Below are 18463 nucleotides of genomic sequence, written 5' to 3'. Positions count from 1 at the left end.
GGCCATTACATAACACAGACATCTTGGGATTTCATTTCCAAGCAGGCATCTTCAACTCTGACTGAGGACCCTCTGGGATTAATAGCATTTCAGGCCAATATTCATGGGGTAAGGTGACAGCTGTAGGGAGCTCACAACCACTAATGCGACAAGCTTAATGCAGTTTTCTTGCAACTTAATTCTGCAGCAAATGAAATAGGAATGATTCATAAATTAATGTGGTTTGGCCACAGAACTTGACAAATTACTGTGAAAGAATGGCTTTCTCTCTCTGCACATACCGGGTCGGGGATTGTGGGAGATTTAAAGAATGTGGGAGACTTGGTAGGGAAACCCTAATTGCCTATTAAAAGAACTCTAAAGGAGAAAAAAAAGAGTGTAAAAATGCATGTTTACTCAGAAGTAAGTTCCACTTTGTTCAGTGGCACTTTGTTCAATGTTTCAATGTGTTTAGGACCTGAAGCCACCATTTCAAGTTTTCATTACTTTAAAAACTATATGAATTCAAGCACAATATTCGAAATTGATTAATCAAGAGATTGAGTGGAAAATTAAACAAATGAAGCAGAGATCGTTTGAATCAGCAAATAAATGTGGAAAGTTGTTAGCTTGGCAATTGAAAAAAAGACAAAAGCTAAACACAGTCACAAACCTGGAGATTCAAGGAAAAATAGTTCAGAAACCAGAAGAAATAAGAAAGTGCTTCCACAGATACTTCAAGGAACTTTATGCACAGGGGCCTCAGAAAGAATCGGAAATAGACCAATTCTTGAGGACAAATGGACTATCTAAAATAAGTCAAGATAAAAGATCAATTCTCAACAGTAAAATAACTCAACAGGAAATTGAAGGTGCCATCCAAAATATGCAACTTGGCAAATCTCCAGGCCCAGATGGTCTCACCTCCAAATATTATAAGACTCTGAAGGATTGTTTGATACAACCGTTGTTGGAGGTTTGCAACCAGATTATGGAGGGGAGAAGGGCACCGGAAACGTGGAAAGAAGCATTCATCACATTGATTCCCAAGTCAGAGAAGGAAAAGACTCAGCTTAAGAACTACCGTCCCATCTCACTCCTGAATGTGGATTACAAAATATTTGCAGACATTTTAGCAAGTAGACTTAAAAACGTTTTAAACGAAGTAATTCACAAGGACCAAGCAGGCTTTCTCCCTGGTAGACACATGTCTGATAACACCAGGAATATTATTGATATATTGGAGCTGTTGCGAATTAGAAACACAAGGGCTGCTTTAATCTTTATTGATGCGGAGAAAGCATTTGACAACATTTCTTGGATGTTTATGAAGAAAAACCTGAAGGGGATGGGAGTGGGACGGGGGTTTGAAAATGGACTAGAAGCAATTTATTCAGAGCAAAAAGCCAAGTTGATAGTGAACAATGTGGTGTCGGATGAACTTCTAACTGAAAAAGGGACACGACAGGGGTGCCCTTTATCCCCTCTGCTATTTATTTCTGTTCTGGAGGTATTGCTGAATATGATTAGGGAGGACCAGTTGGTGCAAGGTATAGAGGTCGGAGCGAAACAATACAAACTGAAAGCCTTTGCAGATGACCTAGTCTTGACAGTACAGGAGCCAGTATCTAGCACAAAAAGAGTTTTGGAACTTATTTTGGAGTTTGGTCGGGTGGCGGGATTCAAGTTAAACAAACAAAAAACTAAGGTTTTGGTCAAAAATTTGACACCTACAGAGATAGAGGGGTATCAGAAAGAGACAGAGCTAAGTGTGGTTAAAAAAGTGAAATACCTGGGGGTATACTTGTCCACCAAAAATTTAAACCTTTTCAAAGATAACTATGAAAAATGTTGGTTGGAAATTAAAAAAGACTTGGATATCTGGTCAAGATTGAAACTTACCTTGTCAGGCCGGATCGCAGCTATAAAGATGTGTGTTTTGCCAAAAATGCTATTCTTATTTCAAACCCTTCAGGTCGTGGACAGAATGGAATGTTTTGGAAAATGGCAGAAGGATATTTCTAAGTTTGTCTGGCAGGGCAAAAAGCCCCGAATAAAATTTAAAATACTAACCGACTCAAAAGAAAGAGGGGGGTTTGCCCTGCCGGATTTAAGGTTGTACTATGAAGCTGCAGCCTTCTGCTGGTTGAAGGATTGGTTTCTGTTGGAAAACACCGATGTCCTAGATCTGGAGGGGTTTGATAATGTGTATGGTTGGCATGCATACTTGTGGTATGACAAGGCGAAGGTTCATAAATTGTTCAAAAACCATATTGTCAGAAAATCAATTTTTGCCGTTTGGATGAAGTATGGATTTATTAGAAAACAAGACCCCGAGGTGGTTATCACCTGTGGAAGCCAAGATTTCTAAAAAAAAGCCCAATATGGAGGCCTATTGGCCAAAATATTGGGAACTGATTGAAAGAGTTGGAGACAATTGGAAGCTCCAAAGCCAGGACAAATTAAAAGGTAAGGTGCGAGATTGGTTACATTATGCTCAAATTCAAGAGGTATTCAAAATGGACAAAAAAGTGGGTTTCCAGTTGGAGAAATCGAAACTGGAGACGGAGTTACTAGAACCAAAGACTAAGGTACTTTCAAGGATGTATGACTTGCTGCTTAAATGGAACACACAGGATGAGACAGTTAAATCTGCTATGATAAAATGGGCACAGGATGTAGGACACAACATTATGTCTGAGGACTGGGAAAGGTTATGGAACACCGGTATGAAATTCACGGCATGTAGTGCCTTGAAAGAGAACATTATGAAAATGGTATACCGGTGGTACATGACCCCAGTCAAGTTGGCTAAAATATACCATCTTTCTGATAATAAGTGTTGGAAATGTAAGGAGGCAGAAGGGACATTCTTTCACCTCTGGTGGACCTGCCCGAAAGTAAAGGCCTTCTGGGAAATGATACATAATGAGTTGAAAAAGGTATTCAGATATACCTTTTCTAAGAAACCAGAGGCCTTTCTTCTGGGCATGGTGGACCGGAAGGTGCCAAAGAAGGACAGAACCTTGTTTATGTATGCAACCACAGCAGCTAGGATTCTTATCGCAAAGTTCTGGAAGACACCAGATTTACCCACACTGGAGGACTGGCAGACGCAGTTGATGGACTACATGGAGTTGGCAGAAATGACCGGCAGAATTCGAGATCTGAGCGAAGAAACAATGGAGGAGGACTGGAAAAAATTTAAGGACTATTTGCAAAAACATTATAAGTTGTTTGAGTGTTAAGATTGTGCACGATTAAGAAACGTTATGCTTCTGCAATTTATTTTAAGTAAATGATAAAGTAAGTATTGATGGAAAAAAATGAGACAAACTAGAAACAAAATATTATGTTTATTAAGAGTGTTAAAATTAAATTACAAATTTTTGAAATTGGTAACATAATAAATACAAAGGTATAATAAGTTGGGAAATAAGATAATAAATTGCTGAATTGGTTAGAATGATGAACGCAATGCTGAGAGGATGCGAGGAGGTCCAAAAAGATGTCGAAAAAATTTCATAATGATCTTTTCTTTTTTCTATGTTTTTCTTTATATATATGGAAAATGTTTCTTGTATATTGTTGTCCAAACAAATTTGTTCACCTATGGAAAGAAACGCAATAAAAATTTTTTATAAAAAAAAATAAAATAAAAACTATATGAATTCAGTACCAAAAATAAAAATCAGGCTTGGCATTTTAATAATTGTTTTCATTTAAATTGTTTTCCTAGCGGGATTTAAATCACCATTCCTAGATGCATCATAAGCAAAAACATCCATTAGAACCCCTTCTTTAAGACTAATCCTTAGATTTAAACCTCATTTCCCCAGCTTGTAAATTCTGAGCTGTCCACTTCCTGTGAGTTCTCTTTGTAAGACCTTAGGTAAAGGTAAAGGTACCCCTGCCCGTACGGGCCAGTCTTGACAGACTCTAGGGTTGTGCGCCCATCTCACTCAAGAGGCCGGGGGCCAGCGCTGTCCGGAGACACTTCCGGGTCACGTGGCCAGCGTGACATCGCTGCTCTGGCGAGCCAGAGCCGCACATGGAAACGCCGTTTACCTTCCCGCTAGTAAGCGGACCCTATTTATCTACTTTCACCCGGGAGTGCTTTCGAACTTCTAGGTTGGCAGGCGCTGGGACTGAACAATGGGAGCGCACCCTGCCGCGGGGATTCGAACCACCGACCTTTCGATCGGCAAGCCCTAGGCGCTGAGGCTTTTACCCACAGCGCCACCCGCGTCCCTTGTAAGACCTTAGAGCTGAGCTACTCAGCTCGTCTGCTATAGCAAGTGACTCTTGATTATTTTAAGTCACCTTGCAATGAGATCTACTTTGATCTGGCAGCTGACAGTCAAAGCATGTCTCATGATGTAAGAGCTGAGCTTTATCTGTGCAAAATGTGTTGCTTTAGCTGTTCAAGTGGTTACACGTCGTGAAGCCCTAATTAAGTTGCAAAAGTCCTGGGAGGGACACGAAAGTGCTGTGTTTTAACCTACCAAACTTGGTCTTAATTATGCATCGTGAAAGTTAACTGGGCCAGATTAAAGGGGAAATAGGGAGAGCAGAGTGCCAAACTAGACAAAGTGAGAAAAGCTCTGAAAACTGACTGTCGCCAACTCCAACATGGGGAAGTGACAGGACTGTAGTTGCAATGTAGTTCCAAGTCAGTTCAGTTTTCAACAGGCAGCTGGATATTATCCAATATATTGCGGAATCTTAACAGCACACCGTTCCAATTTCCACTGCCTGTGGGCCCATCCAGCCTGAAGACAAGCACCTGTTTAAATTCCCCATCACTGTCATGTGAGCTTCTGTGACAAACTGTTTCCATGGAAACCAAATTATCTTGACAAATGTTCAACAGACTGCTGCCTAATCCATCTACACAGCGTTGTAAATTAGTCATCTGTCTACTCTAGATCTCCTTTTCCTGATTACAACAGGCCTCCAGCTGGCCGGTAGCAGAAGTCAATGTATCGGATTGCTTTCCGAGCTGAGGCATTGGCCATAAAGGACCTCGGGCAGATGCAGTTACAGGAAGTTAGAGGAAGTGTGGCAGAATTGTGAAAATAATAATAATTGCGAATCAGACTATGCAAATCAGTCCACTTCTTGTTTTCGTAGGGATCTTGAACCAGGCTGAAAATGTCAGTCCTCTCAAATGAATCCCCCCTCCCCCAAATACTGAGGGATAAACCAGAATGTCAGCTCCATTTCAAGGATTATGATGTTTTCTTGGCTAAGGAGACATGCTAACAGAAAAAGAGAGGACTACATGGCTGAAGATGAGTCACTGGATGAACAAATGTTATATGGGTTGACAAGGGGTGATTTAGGAGGAGCAGCCATAGTTTAGTGTGAAGCTCACCATTTTATAAGGTCCCATGTGTAATCCCTACCATCTCAATTTACAGATCTCAAGTAGCAGGCCTTGGAAAGGCTATTGCCTACGACCTTGGAGAGTCTTTGTCAGTCAGAGTGGACAGTCCTAAGCTTGATAGGCCATCAGTTTGATTCAATATAAGGCATCTGTCTCCCCTTTTTGTTATTTTAGCATGGTTTTACAGGCTGCAGAACAGATGAGCAATAATCAGTGGATGGCATAACCAACCAACACTGCTATGAAATGCTGCAAGTTCAAGTTCCTTTTTTTAAAAAAATGTATTATTTGTATCCCGTATTTAAACTTAACCAAAAATTCAAAGGGCAGCTTCCACAAAGCATCACATAACCCTTGTCCTTCACAACTGATGAGTAACTGAGGTTCCAAAAATAACTTGCTGAAGTCTCCAGTAGAGCACATCACAGAAATCAAGCCTGGATGTATCTAGACACAGGGGTTGCTGTGGCCAAATCAGAGCTCTCTCAGTAGGACCACAGTTGGCACGCCAGCCAAAGCTGATGAAATGTGTTCCTCAGCTAGGAGTTCAGCAAAGAGTCTTTTGCCAGTCACGCCAGGTATGGTCCTCCAATTTTCCCTTTGGATGCACATGGCAATCCCCTGTAAGATGTATGGTAATCCCAGAGTTTGGGCTATGCCAAACCCTGTTAAGGTAGCCTATCTTTCCTACCTGGAGACGAGTGTTAAGAAAGTTGCCGTCTGTTCTTTTAGCCCAACACTGTTGCCAAGGTTGCTTTCTCTCGCCGTTATCTATGATGGAGGCTGATAATGGTGTAAAATATTTCCTCAGAATTGCTGTTATCCATAATTCTTACGAGCGTCTGATAGTTAAAAGCCACCCTTACGGTTACATTAAGGAAGTGAAACCCACACTTATTAGTCTCTCATTTCATCCTGTTTCACGTCGCCTCACCTTTTTGGCCTCGGCAGCTCTTTTGCCCATAATGAACTCCATTTAGCTTCCCTGCAGTAGGACCTTGTCTTTGTTAATCACTGACCTGGCAGCATGAGACTGCATTGAAGAGCAGGCTAGGATTTCTTTTGTTGCTTTTCTGGATTCTCCACTTCCTCCAGCAGTCGTAGGTTCCAAGGAAAGGGAGAAAAATAGCCTGAAGAATAAAAGATAACTAAAATAAAATACTTTAAAGTTGCACAAGTTAGAGTCCTTGATTTCCCCTTCGTCTGTCCACAATAGTCAGATATGTGGGAATCTTAAGGGGAGGAGACAAAATGTTCAGGCAGTCTAGCAGTGGGGAACCTCTGACCAACAGACCAAATTAGGTCTGGCATTGGTCCCAATTTGACTCCAGTCGTGCAAACCAGTATCACACTTGACGCTGCAGGTGATGTCAGGTGTGAGGAAGGTGGAGGCACAGTCGCTAAGGAACAATTGCGAAGGCCAGCACTGATTGGTGATGATAGCAATCCTGCCAGTATTGGCTGTGCTTTGGAGTTCCCTGTCAGGAATTTTGAACCACAGCCAATGTCTGCCTCAAGCAAACTTGCTGGAAGCACAACTAACCCTGTACATCATTGGCTTGAATTGAAGACAACAGAATACAGGAATTTCTTCTACAGGTGCATCATTGCTGCCACCTGCTTGTTCGCCCACCTCTTCCTCTGTCCCACAGAGAGCAGGCAACTTAGAGGGGGAACACAGCATAATGGAGAAGGCAGGGAGAGATGAAGATAGTCACTCAATGAGGATACCATGGTTAATGTTATCAAATGCTCCTAAGAAGTTCAGGAGAACTAACAGTAATACATGTGACCCACCAGGGTGACCAAGGCTGTTTCTGGTCCACAATGTGGCTTAAAGCTGGATTGGAATACAGTGGTACCTTGGTTTGCAACCGTTTTGGATTACAACCATGTCAAACCCGGAAGTGCGTGTCCCTTTTTTGGGATTACAACCCCCCCTTTTATTACAACCCATTTTTTTTGGAGGCCCCATTGGTGAAAGTGCGCCTTGGGTTACAACCAGTTTTGGTTTACAACTGGACCTCCGGGACGGATTATGGTTGTAAACCAAGGTACCACTGTAGATCCAAACTGAGGCACCACTCAGTAGATCCACTGAGGAAATATGCAGATCATCATCACAAGAGTGCATACCAGGAATCCATCCTGTGAACCTATTGAGAACCAGAGGATAAATTCCTTAAAGAGAGCAACATGTTTAGCCACAACTCTCAGATCCTGGAGAACGAACATGAACATAGAGGAATGGTTGGCCACAAATTCTCAGCTCATGAGTAGATAACAGAATGCATAGTTGTGAAATTGGCATGCACAAAAATCTATATGCTGGGGAGCACACTATTTCCTTTATTTAGAGAAGGGATTTTCATTCAAGTGTTCTGTCATACTTACACAGCTGCCAGAGCTGCTCCCCCGCCCATCTCTTGACCTTTGGATTCTGTGCTGTTGCAAAGATGGCAGGATGTCAATGCCCCCCAAATTGAACCTGTGATGTGTTTTTCTTTGATTTATGGGTTTGTAGTCAAACTTTATAAATAAAGTATCAAGCTGAGCAATCAATCAAAAGATAAGCAGATTCCTATCTTTTAGAAGGATTCTGGCCCAGTAAGTGAGGTCTCATCCATCTTTTGCAAGCTTCACTTTAGCTTCTGACCAAGAGGGAACTCCTCCCAATTGTGGGTTTCTTGGCATTAAATACTACTCCAAGTACAAGCTCTTAAAATGTATCTTTCACTTGTTGCTTTTGCTGTTCCAATCCAATTTCAAGAACACTTACATTTTCTCTTTGCACTTTATTATCCAAACCTTCCTTCAATGCTGTAAATTCGAAGGAAATGGTGCCATTTTAAATCCTCCTAGGTATTAGTGTAAATCTGTTTTGCTATTCCAAACAAACAAACACACACACACACACACACACACACACACACACACGAGTACACTCAAACTGAATCCCCATTTGTTCTATTAGCATCCTCTGAATTTTTCTTCCAAACAAGACCAAGATAATCATGTAATGTTTTGCTTTTCTTTAGCACAGATGGTATGAATATGCAGATTGGTGATTTTCTAATCAATACTGTTGCACTTGGGAGTATATGTAAGTATTGTAATAATGCATTAGTCAGGAGTGATGTTGTAACACACTGAGATCACACACATAAATCTAAGACACCACGTCTAGACACTCCAGGGAAGACAGCCTGCCATGGGTTAGAGCAGGCTTTAAGGGAGTGAAGACTTTCAAATATGATGGGGAAATAATGCAATTTGCAGACTTTAATAAAAACCATTGGGGAATTAATTTCAGCAGGGCAATATTCTTTCTCAAGACATCCATGATCTTATGTTAGCTTTGCAGCTAATCAGAACAAGAGGCATTTTACCTGTTATCTCTGGCATAAGCACAGTGTGGTATCTGTGAATTGCACTAGATCTTTAATGTGCTGAATATGAAAATAATCCCTTTATAGATAGCGGTTTAGCACTATAAAACTGCATTATGCAAACAGCACACAGACAGCATAAACCTTGGAGATTCAGAATCTGAAGAGCTTACAAATTAATCTCATAAATGCCGGCTGGAGCATGCTCTAGCAGAAGGCATCCAGCCATGAAACTTGACCAACTGAACCTGCAAAGTTTTAATTAGTAGCATTTTTATGATACGGTATAAAAGGACAATGCATGATTTGTGCCTGTTTTTATTTCTGCACACGCATGTGTGCGATACACATTCCGCACACTTGAGTTCCTCCGCGAAGGTCTAGCTTTAATTCCCTCTCCTTCCTCTCTTTGTGACTTGAGTTGCCTTTGGCAATTTTGCTGTTGGTACAGCTTTTGGCATCTGATTTTTAATCAGGCAACCTCTGTTTAAATTACTGCCAACCGATCATGAGACACAAGCAAGTAATCTGCTGCACCATGCCAGCAGTCGTGTGATAAAAATGTCAATTTAAACTTGGCTAAGGATGACAAGGCACAATATTTTCCCGAGCACAGAATGAACTGAATGCATAGCAGGATCCTGTCTATTAGGTTTACCAGAGCTATATAAGCAGTCAAGCCCACCCTCTAGATCTGTACTGAAGAACACTTGAAGACGCTAATCAGAGGAGACAGGTGCAACTTTCTGGAGTTACTTGTCACTCAGTGATGGCATTCAAAAGCCAGCTTGGGATGCTTCAGGAAGGTGGTGTGTGGATACCACCCATTATATAGATTAGTCACTAGGTGGCACAGGAATTAGTTGTAGCCGAGGGAAACCAGGAGTTTGTTGTATCTGTTCTGCTCTCTGTTTAAGAGAATCAATGAAGTTCTTTACCTGCTTCCCTACTAGTGTGTCTTCTAAACCTTCCATAACAGGTGGCACTCTAAGGAAAGATAGGAGAATCTCTTCACATAGTACATAATTAAACTATGGAACCTTACAATGCAACTGAATATCAGAAAGTTCAAAATATGACTTAACTGTGTGCGGGGGGAGTCAAGCCACATCCACTGAACCTATATCTAATCACCTGTGAATTGCTGGGTAACACTGAAATTCTTTCTTTCTTTCTTTCTTTCTTTCTTTCTTTCTTTCTTTCTTTCTTTCTTTCTTTCTGTTTTGCCATTCTTATCTTTATTTTACCCCAAACCATGAGGTGGTGCATTTGCCAGAACTTCCCTCTTCCCTCTGCTTTAAGACACGGAAAACTGTCACCTCGGGTGCATATGGTCATCAATTCAAGTCTCTGTTTTTAGAGAGTTGACATGACATACCTGCCAACTCTACTCTTTTCAATTAAATCATAGACCTGATCTATGGAGAGTGAAGATACTGGCTGGCTCATCTGCACATAGAGAGAAAGAGGGTGGAGTGAGGTCAGAAACATTTCAAAACAATCAACACCTGTATTGTTGCGGATAATAATAATAATGATATAATAATAATAATAATAATAATAATAATAATAATAATAATAATAATAATAATTATAAGTCCAGTGATCACTGGAAGGACAGATTGTGAAGCTGAGGCTCCAATACTTTGGCCACCTCATGAGAAAAGAAGAGTCCCTGGAAAAGACCCTGATGTTGGGAAAGATGGAGGGCACAAGGAGAAGGGGACGACAGAGGATGAGATGGTTGGATAGTGTTTTCGAAGCTACCAGCATGAGTTTGACCAAACTGCGGGAGGCAGTGGAAGACAGAAGTGCCTGGCGTGCTCTGGTTCATGGGGTCACGAAGAGTCGGACACGACTAAACAACAACAACAAAAATAATAATAATAATTTATTAGTCCCCCACCCAAATGACTGTGTTACAATATATGGAATATGTGGCCATGTGGCATCAGTTTGGGTAACATGTTTTATATATTGATATAATCTTTGGGGGTCATTTCTGACCCTAAAGGTGCAGGAATGTTAAATTCCGATAGGGTTCTGGTTTTCCACTTGTCAGATCGAGAAGTAACATTTTAAAATTTGGCAAGATGCCACTAAGAAGCCTTTATATGAATTCTCCAGAATTTTGTTCTTGTGTGTTGCTTGTAAATGTTATTCACCACTTGGCAGGTGAATAACATGTCGATCAGAAATGTTTTACTTAGGCAAGGATATTTAATCACTGAAGAGGGTGAGCTTGTGAGTTCTTAATGAAACCTTTTAAAAAAACAAGAAGTCGTGAAATTCACAGAGTCAGAAGTCTGGCCCCCACTGGCTGCGTATGTGAAAGAAACATAACTCTTATTTTGTACAGATGCGGGTGGGGAAGGTGAGAGTGAAAGCGCTCGTAAGAATTTGTGGCAGGTGTCTAAACACGGAGGTAAGTAATAAGCAGATATTGGCTCCTGTTGAGATCAATATGGAGGTTTGGTGACCCGAAGAGGTTAAAATTGACTCAAAAGTAGAGCAGTAAATCTTGCTATTGATCCAAAAAGCAGAAATCAATATATATATTATTATAAACATTTTTCTTTTTGTTGGAGATGATAAAGGTAGGGTGGGTTTTAAGACTTTATGCTGACATGGCTTGGACAGCTGAGTTGTTTATGCCATTTAACTAAGGAAGGAAGACAGGATTTTTCTGGACTTCCTTCCCTTGGCACTTCTACCTATGAAGTTGTTCTGAACAGATTTCAAATCCTATGCCCTTGTTTCCATTCCTATACAGTTTGGATGTGGAAACATGCTTAGGCTAGGCAACTGGAGGCGTATCTAGGGTCCTTTGCACCCTTGGCAAAGAGCTGTATTGGCGTACCCCCTCTGAAAAAAGTCATGTTACCACAATAACTACATGAGAAATTATTACATTTTGTGCAACCCGAGTACAGTGGTACCTCAGCTTAAGTACTTACCATATTTTTTGCTCTATAAGATGCGCCAGACCACAAGACGCACCTAGTTTTTGGAGGAGGAAAACAAGAAAAAAAATCCCTCTTGCTGTTCTAGCTTCTGTGATAGCTGCACAGCCTGCATTCGCTCCATAAGACGCACACACATTTCCCCTTACCTTTTAGGAGGGAAAAAGTGAGTCTTATAGAGCAAAAAATATGGTAATTCGTTCCGGAGGTCCGTACTTAACCTGAAACTGTTCTTAACCTGAAGCACCACTTTAGCTAATGGGGCCTCCTGCTGCCGCCGCGCTGCTGGAGCACGATTTCTGTTCTTATCCTGAAGCAAAGTTCTTAACCCAAGGTAATATTTCTGGGTTAGCAGAGTCTGTAACCTGAAGCGTATGTAACCCGAAGCGTATGTAACCCAAGGTACCACTGTACTTGAAATGTCCGGCGTGATGCAAAGGCAAAGAGGAAAGGCGAAAAGAAATTGCCTGCCTTTGTGCCATGGTGCGAGAAGGACGGAAAGCTCCTCCGGTGTTTGATCTTGCCGTGATAGCATCGTTGCATCAGTACATTTTGCTCTGCGCATTGAATCAATGCCTGGATGCGCTTGTGCGCATTGGTAACCAAAACAAGGACCTGAACTGCATCTGTCTTCAGATTTAATGCACACCTCTTCCTCAACAAGAGCTGGGCTCCCAGATTAGGCTGGATTGGGGAAGAACAAAACATCCCAAAAAGCAGGGTTGTTCTATCTCCTGTCACCACTGCAGAGGAAGCAATTCTTTCTATAATGGCAGAATTTTCTGGCAAAGCATAATAGAAAAGCCAAATTAGGGCCAGCTTGTCCTTCATGCTGTAAATGGGCAGCGAAAGAGAGAGAAATGTTCACAGTACATAATATACTCCATAGTTTCCAGACCTCTGAGCCATGTAGAGCTGCCCACCCCTTCCATACTCTCCAACAAACCACTGATCAAAAACTTGTTTTTGAGTCCCGGACTCTTGCAGGAGCCGGGTGATTTGCACAAGAGCATGAGACCAAGAAACAAGCATCTTTTGGTCTGGCACAAACCAGCTGGCTCACACCAGAACAGGGCATTCTGGGATCTAATCAGAAGCCAGGATGGCTTCTGTAACTCCAGGACAGCATGCTGAAATCGGGACAGTTGAGGGGTCTGCCCTTCCCTATAGAGGGTGCCCAGAGGTGGGAGGCCAGCGTGGTGTGTGATCTAGAAAGGAAGTCCTACAAGAGCTGGGAATTTTTAGCTTGGAGAATACAAGATTAAGGGAAAGCGTGCCAGCTGTTTTCAAACATCTGAAGGGCTACTATGCAGAAGACAAAGCAGACTTGTTCTCTTTTGTTCCATGGAGAGGGATTACAGCTGATGGGTAGATACTACAGATGGAGTGGAAGATCTTGGAGAAACATCAGGAGAAACTACCTAATACTAAGAATGTGTGACAGGGGCATTGACTGCTTTGGAGCCACATCCACACCATACATTAAAGCACATTTTTAAAACTTTAACAGTCATGGCTTCCCTGCAAAGAATCTTGGGAGCAGTAGTTTATCCCTCACAAAGCTATGATTCCCAGCACCCTGTTCTCAGGATTCTTGGGTGTGGGGATTTAAATGTGCTTTAAATGTATGGGTGTATGTGGTTGTGACTGAGATGGTGGGATCTCCTTCACTGAAGGTGTTTTAGCAGAGACTAGACAACCGTAGGTCACAGATGCTGAAGTTCCAACGTCCCACATGCAGTTGGGCTAGACACTCTCCAAACCACCTCCCCAGCTAATTCTAAATTCTTTGATATACTTCCTTACTCTCCTTGTTTTGCCACTCTCCAAATGGCATGCTGCATATCGATTTCCTGGCTGTTTTATGGTCTACTTATACAGCAAATGCAGAATATTTTCTTTTCTTTTTTCTTTTTAAAGCACGCACACAGGCAAATGGTACTTCAACCTTCTCCAAAAAATATATTTTTTAATTAAGAGACTATCATCATGACATTTTAGAACCGTAAAAGCTGCATTTAGGGGGCAACATGAGGTTTGCCTTTAGATATGTATCTCTACAGGAAATCTTCTTAACTCATTTTCTCCTTCACTCTCCATGTGTTTCTCCACTGGAGTTAAAAACACACTGTACAACCCATTTCCTCTGTAACTGCGTTTTCCTTTGCTTCTGTGGTTTTAGTTCTTGGCTAGTGAATTGACAAGATGTTCACTCAGTTTTCATATACGTGCACTTCATTACAACTTTAAACTTCTAGAGAACAAAGTACCTAGGAATGCTGTCCTCCCTCCCTCATTCTTTGAAACTTTCACTTTGTATATATTCAATATAACCAAAGTGATATCGTCCAGCAAATGTTTAAATGAGCAGAACCTACCATCTAAACGATTTGAGGTGACGCCTTGACCCTGTATACCTGATGAAGCGCCTCAACCTCTGATGTCGAAGCCCAGACACTGAGGTCCAACTCTGAGGGCCTTCTGGTCATTTCCTCACTATGAGATGTGAAGCTACAGAGAACCAGGCAGAGGGCCTTTTCAGTAGTGGCGCCTGCCCTGTGGAATGCCCTCCCATCAGATGTCAAGGAGATGAATAACACTGTAACCTTTAGAAGACATCTGAAAATAATAATAATAATAATAATAATAATAATAATAATAATAATAATAATATATTATTATTATTATTATTATTATTATTATTATTATTATTATTATTATTATTATTATTTGTACCCCGCCCATCTGGCTGGCCTTCCCCAGCCACGCTGAGCGGCTTCCAGCAAAGATTAAAAATACAGCTCTTTAATGTTTGAATATTTTGTTATGTTTTTAGATGTGTTGGAAGCTGCCTAGAGTGGCTGGGGCAACCCTGTCAGGTGGGTGGCATATAAATAAATTATTATTATTATTATTATTATTATTATTATTATTATTAATAGAAAACACTGGAAATAACTAATAACTTCATGGTCTTCCTGTACAGTGAACTGCACTGCTGTACTGTATAGACATTTGCTTCCTCCTTTTTCACTGCAGTTATGTGGCATAGCATTTTATTTTTTAATTCCCTCATACCAAACCCCTGGCTTAGAAACAGCCCACCCATTAGATAACTGAGCCATTTGTCATGTATGTTAATCAACTATAACAAAAGTATCAACATGTTACTGTAAGTATTTGGGCAGAGGTATTCCAAGTAGAAATTACCAACCTATATATTATTTGTCTGTTTCAGGGATGGGGAATCTGTGGCGCTCTGGAAATTGTCAGACTCCAGTCCCCATGACAGATGGTCAGGGACAATGGGACTTGTACTGCAACAACCTCTGAAGGCCACAGGTTCTCCATCCTAGGCTTAGCAAATGAAACTATGCTGAATAGCCAGTATTGGGTCTGAAAAGCCAGTAATTTCAAGCTTCTGCCATTAATGTTTAAATAATACATTGACAAGCCTATTTATCCACAAGTCTTCCATTCTGAGAGTGACCTAAAAATAAATGTGACAAGTCTAGTGTGCAGCCCTACTTAGACAGATGCTGAAGTGACTGACATGTCCGTGAGTTATTTATTTAAAACCCACAAAACTACATGGCCTTCCATTTTTATCTAACTTCTGCTCGTCAGCATTGGTTTTCCCCCTCCTTTGATGGCACAATTCCTTAGCAACAGTCTGAAATATGGATAGCTAATGAGAGAATTGTTTCCTTGCTGAGCTCCATTCATGTATTCCCCTCACATCTAATTCTCTCTTTTCTCAAACCTAGTTTGAACACTCTGATGAGAAGCAGAGGAGGCAGGAAAGGAAGGCAGCACTCCCCAAATTTCTAAACCTGAACTTAGCACTTCATAAACCTGAGGTACCAGACGGGCTGCCCTCCAGACATGGTTGAAATACGACTCCCATCAGTCCTAGCTATCATGGCCAAAGGCCAGGGATGATGGGAACTGCAGTCCACCAATATCTGTAGGACATCTTACTACCCATAAATTCTGGGCCATCTTGTCTCCAGCTGTACCGGAATAGTACTTCTAAGTGTAGCTTAATTTGCAAACATTTTGAATAATTCTTTTTATGTAACTGACAGAGAATCAAAATCCCATCTTCTCTTCTCTTCCTCCTTCTTCCCTTCTTTGTCTTTTCTCTCTTTTCTTTTTCTTGCTGTATATAAAAAAAAACTTTAATAAAGATAAGTATGCAAAAAATAAAATAAATGTAGCTCAATTTAACAAAACAACAACCAAAAACCCTTACACATTAATACAGGGGTGGGAGACATCTTACAGTCTGCAGATGAGATTCTGGGTTGCCCTATTCCCTGGTGGGCCATTCTGATAGGTGGGCAAGGCTGCCCAACTGTCAATCACCTGATGTCAGCATGATGTCAGGTGACCCACTCTTTCCTCTGAATTCAAACCACACTGCAAAGGGCAATCCAAGTGGATTGGTGCTGACCTCAGGTCCTGCTTTCAGCTGAGGAAGCTGTGCGATAGAGTTCTCCACTGGGATCAGCCTATCAGGTGGTTGGTGCTGACTTTAAGCTCCGATTTTCACAGAGTTCAGCCGCACTGCAGAGTTCCCAATAGCACAGTTGATTCCAGTGGGATCCCAGTAATTTAACAGCTGTAATTTCCTGGCATTTTGGAGCTCAAGTAAACATGGAAAGCCCTTAATGTGATGTGTTAAACCAGAAGGTTGTTTGTTAATTGTATCTGATTACTTTTTGAGAAGCCTGCAACCCTCTCATCAGGCAGACTTGAAACTACAAAGGGAGAAATAGCTCATCAATAAGAAATCACACACCATTTAGAAGAGGGAGAAGTCACATCCTGCTAATCCTATATCTATTGAGTGCATAACTGTCAACCGTCCCTTATTTGGCGGGAAACTCCCTTATCCCAGCACCATTTCCTGCTGCTGTCCCAGATCGATGATGTCTCTTAAATTTTCCGGGTTTCAAAGGAAGCAGCTCCTCTCCCTCCCTCCCTGCCATCCAGGGAGGAGGGAGGCTCCAACTGTGTTGCTTGGCTACGTTGCTCACCCAATAAGGAGTCTAAGAACGACGGGGGGGTGGAGCTTGCATGCCTTGTGCCGATCAAATCAGCCGCATTGCCTGGGGACTTGCCTTTGCTCAGCGCTTCCCAGCAGAGAGGTGACGGTGGTTTTCCTTGCTGCATCCCCTTTGCCGGGTTGCTGCGCTGTGGGAACCACCGCTTGAGGCTTCGTTTGGCTGCTGGTTGACTAAAATCCCTTATTTTGGCTGCTGATCCCTTATTTTCGAGACTGCTGGTCCCTTATTTTCAAATCTTGACAGCAAAGTTGAAAGCTATGATTGAGTGTCAAATTTATTGGGTGAAGTAAGTTTAGAAACAATGGTTGCCAACTATTTTCCTAACTAGGCTGCTGTGTTCACTGGGGGTCATGCTGGTTGCCATGTCCTACAAACACCCTGGATAATTTCTGTACATTGTGCAGTTGTTAAAGGCTCAGGAACAGGCCCACCTTGGGGTTTTCAGGTCAATTGGCAAGTCTAGTATTTAAAGGCTTCAACAGGAAATTCATCATTCTCCCTTTCCCCCCTAAAGGCTCTCCTATGCCTTCAGAAACTTACCATCAGAAATCAAGCCACTGTGTGCCTCAGAGATATTTTCCACTTCCCGCTATGTCTCTCAAATCATTTCTACTCATCTCCTGTGATTTCTTCTCCTTGCCACCTTTCACACCTAACGTCTGATCTCTTGACTTAACTGAACTGTACAAGGTTGACACCAAGTCTCCAAGCATCTTGCCCAGCAATAACAAACTTTTGTTGTTTCAGAGGCTAAGATTGGCCAGAAGCCATTGCCTAGCAACAGCAACATAAACCAATGTTAGTCAATGGACTTGCTTATTCTGCTGTGGCTAGGCAATGGTTTCTGCCCAATCTTTTCATAAAAACGACAAATATGTCATATAATTCATGGGTAAAGAGCATATGCTAGACTTTTCCCGTAATCTAAAACAACCTGTTTCCCAAAACACGTAACACAAAAAAATATTTATTGAAAAGCTACTCCAGCATCCATAAAAGAAAAACATACAATGTCAACATGCCATCAAACATTTACCTCATTCAAAACAAGCCATTTCTTTTCCTTTCTACCCCAAATTAAGTAAATCTTACTGCCATTCTCAATCTGTAAGTCCTAGAAGATACTACCCCCTGGTTTCTCATCATAAAGGCAGAATGTGATTTTAAAATGGCTGTGGTGTGTGTGTGTGTATCTATCTATCTATCTATCTATCTATCTATCTATCTATCTATCCATCTATCATCTATCATCTATCTATCTATCTGACACACACACACACACACACACACACACACACACACACACCACTTCTCCCCCATTCCTTTTAAGTCCCCCATACCAGCTCAGAGATGGCACCTGAGTGTCTGGTTTAAAGCCATTTCAGCTGAGTCTTTGAGAGATGTACGATTCCTCTGTCCAGACATTTGCAATTAAGGCAAAGTTGCCGCTGCAAACTGTTGACTCATTATATGATGAACCTGGGCAAATAAGAAAGGTGTAGAGGGTGCATACATTTAATAATCAGGAGATATTGACTTTTGCTGAAGGTCAGGATCACAATTTATTAACCCAATAGGTAAATATTGACTGAAACTTTAGACAGCTCTTGCCCACCCCACTTATTCCCCCCCTTCTTTTAGCCTAGAGGACTCAGGACTTGCTAAATAATT

General features: G+C 41.5%; 1 long non-coding RNA gene across 2 annotated transcripts in view; it reads right to left on the bottom strand.

The window, feature by feature from the left end:
- The window catches only part of LOC308586940, a 28217-nt gene extending 9958 nt beyond the window's left edge, over positions 1-18259 (bottom strand). Inside the window, exons 1-2 of one of the 2 annotated variants that reach the window (XR_014008153.1) lie at positions 18133-18259; positions 6388-6498 (exon numbers count right to left, since the gene is read on the bottom strand). This is a non-coding gene — a long non-coding RNA (uncharacterized lncRNA). Of the gene's footprint in view, positions 1-6302; positions 6499-18132 lie in introns of both variants that reach the window. The other variant, XR_014008154.1, reaches the window with a different exon arrangement.
- Positions 18260-18463: the final 204 nt, after the last annotated feature.

This window comes from Podarcis bocagei (assembly GCF_964188305.1).
Source record: "Podarcis bocagei genome assembly, chromosome: 5".
Lineage (NCBI taxonomy): Eukaryota > Metazoa > Chordata > Lepidosauria > Squamata > Lacertidae > Podarcis > Podarcis bocagei.
Note: the sequence above shows the minus strand (reverse complement) of the source record. Positions and strands in the feature narration are given on the sequence as shown.